We start from the raw sequence: 5,000 nt of genomic DNA on the forward strand, positions 1-5,000 counted from the left end.
ATCTCATCATGTCACAAGCATTCACTTACTATAATCACTATCAACGAACCTGCCGCCCCGCCCCCCCCCCCCCCCCCCCACACCTTTCCTTACAACAACGTGTAACCTAACCTAACCCATGTTGTACCTTAACCTAACCCATGTTGTACCTTAACCTAACCCATGTTGTGCCTTAACCTAACCCATGTTGTGCCTTAACCTAACCCATGTTGTCCCCTAACCTAACCCAAGTTGTCCCCTAACCTAACCCATGTTGTCCCTTAACCTAACCCATGTTGTGCCTTAACCTAACCCATGTTGTGCCTTAACCTAACCCATGTTGTCCCCTAACCTAACCCATGTTGTCCCCTAACCTAACCCATGTTGTGCCTTAACCTAACCCATGTTGTCCCCTAACCTAACCCATGTTGTGCCTTAACCTAACCCATGTTGTCCCCTAACCTAACCCATGTTGTCCCCTAACCTAACCCATGTTGTCCCCTAACCTAACCCATGTTGTGCCTTAACCTAACCCATGTTGTGCCTTAACCTAACCCATGTTGTCCCCTAACCTAACCCAAGTTGTCCCCTAACCTAACCCATGTTGTCCCCTAACCTAACCCATGTTGTGCCTTAACCTAACCCATGTTGTGCCTTAACCTAACCCATGTTGTGCCTTAACCTAACCCATGTTGTCCCCTAACCTAACCCATGTTGTCCCCTAACCTAACCCATGTTGTGCCTTAACCTAACCCATGTTGTCCCCTAACCTAACCCATGTTGTGCCTTAACCTAACCCATGTTGTCCCCTAACCTAACCCATGTTGTCCCCTAACCTAACCCATGTTGTCCCCTAACCTAACCCATGTTGTGCCTTAACCTAACCCATGTTGTGCCTTAACCTAACCCATGTTGTCCCCTAACCTAACCCATGTTGTCCCCTAACCTAACCCATGTTGTCCCCTAACCTAACCCATGTTGTCCCCTAACCTAACCCATGTTGTCCCCTAACCTAACCCATGTTGTCCCCTAACCTAACCCATGTTGTCCCCTAACCTAACCCATGTTGTCCCCTAACCTAACCCATGTTGTCCCCTAACCTAACCCATGTTGTCCCCTAACCTAACCCATGTTGTGCCCTAACCTAACCCATGTTGTGCCCTAACCTAACCCATGTTGTGCCCTAACCTAACCCATGTTGTGCCTTAACCTAACCCATGTTGTCCCCTAACCTAACCCATGTTGTCCCCTAACCTAACCCATGTTGTCCCCTAACCTAACCCATGTTGTCCCCTAACCTAACCCATGTTGTGCCTTAACCTAACCCATGTTGTCCCCTAACCTAACCCATGTTGTCCCCTAACCTAACCCATGTTGTCCCCTAACCTAACCCATGTTGTCCCCTAACCTAACCCATGTTGTCCCCTAACCTAACCCATGTTGTCCCCTAACCTAACCCATGTTGTCCCCTAACCTAACCCATGTTGTGCCCTAACCTAACCCATGTTGTCCCCTAACCTAACCCATGTTGTGCCTTAACCTAACCCATGTTGTGCCTTAACCTAACCCATGTTGTCCCCTAACCTAACCCATGTTGTCCCCTAACCTAACCCATGTTGTGCCTTAACCTAACCCATGTTGTGCCGTAACCTAACCCATGTTGTGCCTTAACCTAACCCATGTTGTGCCTTAACCTAACCCATGTTGTGCCTTAACCTAACCCATGTTGTGCCTTAACCTAACCCATGTTGTGCCTTAACCTAACCCACGTTGTCCCCTAACGTAACCCACGTTGTCCCCTAACGTAACCCACGTTGTCCCCTAACGTAACCCACGTTGTCCCCTAACGTAACCCACGTTGTCCCCTAACGTAACCCACGTTGTCCCCTAACGTAACCCACGTTGTCCCCTAACGTAACCCACGTTGTCGCCTATCGTAACCCACGTTGTCGCCTAAACCTGCTCTGTAATTGTTATACGACTCGTTCAATTAGTGTAGTGTTGCCCACCCGCAACCCTCGCAATATAGTTCGCTACTCGCACTGCCCGCTCCCCTGTGTATCGCTTCATGTTAAACACCTTGCAAGTCTTGCTGACTTTCCACATGCTCCTGCTGTACACTGTAATGTGGATGGCAGCAGGGCGTACATGCCCCCCCCCCCCCCCCCCCACCTCTCCCCACGTCCCCACCTTGCCCCCTGCCTTCGCAAGGTGGTTGGTGACAAGTTTGCATGTTCAATGCCCTTCGCATGCGACGTACGCAGGCTACGTTGTGGTGCGGCCTGTGTCAACTGTCCGCTGATGTCGTACGCGTGAACCACAATCTGTACTGCACATTCGTCCTTATGTACTGAATGATACATCGTGGCACATGTGTGACCGTACAACGACTGCGCCCAAAAACGGCGGACCATACAGTGCAAATATTGTGCACGCAGCTACGTGTCGTCTCCCTATGAGAGCTGGATTGCAGTGTGGTACGCCATAGAGACGTGTGGGAGGAACGGACGCCGTGGATGGCGATCAGCATGAGCTGTCTGTTGATGTATTCGGACCTAGTCGTCTCTCCTCACACACCGTGATGGCATGGTGCAGCGCGTTCCATATCTGCGACATGCTACAGAAGCCGGTTGACAGTCGTTCGAGCAATGGACATCGCATACGTACGGGGGCCACCTTCCACGTATTGTCTAGGCGTGCACATTTTGTTGCGTGTATGTGGGCAGACGTAGTGTGGCGTGACACCTGACACAGGCATGCAATAATGGTTGAAGTTGCAAATGGCGATGGACGCCTACGTTTTCTGGTGAAGTTACGCAAATGAAGAAATGGTAACCCGTTGTGGTGCGGTTGTTCTCGCTAGGGGTGAATCGGTGATGGCGACGATAGGTTGAGGTACTAACCGGTTGTTCCAGCGATACCCACCATGCCGACGAAACTGAACGGCATCTGGGTGTGAAGCGATACGCGGCGGTGGCTGGGTGGGACCGTCCCCGGCCGGTGAGGGGGCGCCTCCCGGCGTGCTGGCCGCGCGGTGCGTGGGCGCACGCGCTACAGCCGGCTGGTGGGGGCGGCCAGTGGCAGGCGCGCCGGCCGACGGACGCGGCAGGCGTCGCAGCTGCGCGCCGGCGCACCCTGCGCGCGGCGCCGTGCGGCCAAAGTAGGTCCTCGCGGGCCCGGTGCGAAGCGCGGTGGACATCTGCAGTGTGCTGGTCCGATTGAGGACTGTGTGCGTTGAGGATGCGCCGCCGCCCGGCGCTCGGCGCCGCGACGCCGTCTGCTGCTCGGTCGCCCCAGCGGTTCTCGCTGGTGGTTTGTATCGCAGCTGTGCGGATGTGTTGGCGTGTGCGCTGTGCTGGGAGAGTTCGCTTCGGCACCCAAGTGGGGCTTTTGTCCTTCTGTGGCGCTGGCGTTGGAGCTGCCGGTCACCGTAGGTGGCGCGTGTTGTCTCCCGCCGGCAATGCCACGACAGCACGCTCCCGGGCCTCTGTCGGCAGCGGCAAGCTCAGTTGGGAGCACGGGTGGTCGCACCGAAAGCGTCTACTCGCCTAACTCCGGGCGATTGCGCCTCTCTCGAACCCGACCAAGTACTTGGGACGGCGCTGCGCGCCGCCGGGACCTGAGAGGGTTTCGAGGTGTATTGTGCAGGGGAGCTCAGCCTCCTCCTGTTTGCAGAATGATTGAGCGGACGCTTGCGTGTTCGCGCGGGCCCCCGGGACACACTCCCGGGCGGCCGGCTGCTCAGCTCTAGTTGACGCAGCTCCCTGGTTGATCCTGCCAGTAGTCATATGCTTGTCTCAAAGATTAAGCCATGCATGTCTCAGTACAAGCCGCATTAAGGTGAAACCGCGAATGGCTCATTAAATCAGTTATGGTTCCTTAGATCGTACCCACGTTACTTGGATAACTGTGGTAATTCTAGAGCTAATACATGCAAACAGAGTCCCGACCAGAGATGGAAGGGACGCTTTTATTAGATCAAAACCAATCGGTCGGCTCGTCCGGTCCGTTTGCCTTGGTGACTCTGAATAACTTTGGGCTGATCGCACGGTCCTCGTACCGGCGACGCATCTTTCAAATGTCTGCCTTATCAACTGTCGATGGTAGGTTCTGCGCCTACCATGGTTGTAACGGGTAACGGGGAATCAGGGTTCGATTCCGGAGAGGGAGCCTGAGAAACGGCTACCACATCCAAGGAAGGCAGCAGGCGCGCAAATTACCCACTCCCGGCACGGGGAGGTAGTGACGAAAAATAACGATACGGGACTCATCCGAGGCCCCGTAATCGGAATGAGTACACTTTAAATCCTTTAACGAGTATCTATTGGAGGGCAAGTCTGGTGCCAGCAGCCGCGGTAATTCCAGCTCCAATAGCGTATATTAAAGTTGTTGCGGTTAAAAAGCTCGTAGTTGGATTTGTGTCCCACGCTGTTGGTTCACCGCCCGTCGGTGTTTAACTGGCATGTATCGTGGGACGTCCTGCCGGTGGGGCGAGCCGAAGGCGTGCGACCGCCCCGTGCGTGCTCGTGCGTCCCGAGGCGGACCCCGTTGAAATCCTACCAGGGTGCTCTTTATTGAGTGTCTCGGTGGGCCGGCACGTTTACTTTGAACAAATTAGAGTGCTTAAAGCAGGCAAGCCCGCCTGAATACTGTGTGCATGGAATAATGGAATAGGACCTCGGTTCTATTTTGTTGGTTTTCGGAACCCGAGGTAATGATTAATAGGGACAGGCGGGGGCATTCGTATTGCGACGTTAGAGGTGAAATTCTTGGATCGTCGCAAGACGAACAGAAGCGAAAGCATTTGCCAAGTATGTTTTCATTAATCAAGAACGAAAGTTAGAGGTTCGAAGGCGATCAGATACCGCCCTAGTTCTAACCATAAACGATGCCAGCCAGCGATCCGCCGCAGTTCCTCCGATGACTCGGCGGGCAGCCTCCGGGAAACCAAAGCTTTTGGGTTCCGGGGGAAGTATGGTTGCAAAGCTGAAACTTAAAGGAATTGACGGAAGGGCACCACC

General features: G+C 54.0%; 1 non-coding gene across 1 annotated transcript in view; it reads left to right on the top strand.

Annotated features, from left to right (window-relative positions):
* Window positions 1–3,740: 3,740 nt before the first annotated feature.
* The window catches only part of LOC124772189, a 1,909-nt gene continuing 649 nt past the window's right edge, over window positions 3,741–5,000 (top strand). Inside the window, exon 1 of the ribosomal RNA XR_007013856.1 lies at window positions 3,741–5,000. This exon is cut by the window's right edge and continues 649 nt beyond it. This is a non-coding gene — a ribosomal RNA (small subunit ribosomal RNA).

Source organism: Schistocerca piceifrons, unplaced genomic scaffold, assembly GCF_021461385.2.
Source record: "Schistocerca piceifrons isolate TAMUIC-IGC-003096 unplaced genomic scaffold, iqSchPice1.1 HiC_scaffold_936, whole genome shotgun sequence".
NCBI classification, from domain to species: Eukaryota; Metazoa; Arthropoda; class Insecta; order Orthoptera; family Acrididae; genus Schistocerca; species Schistocerca piceifrons.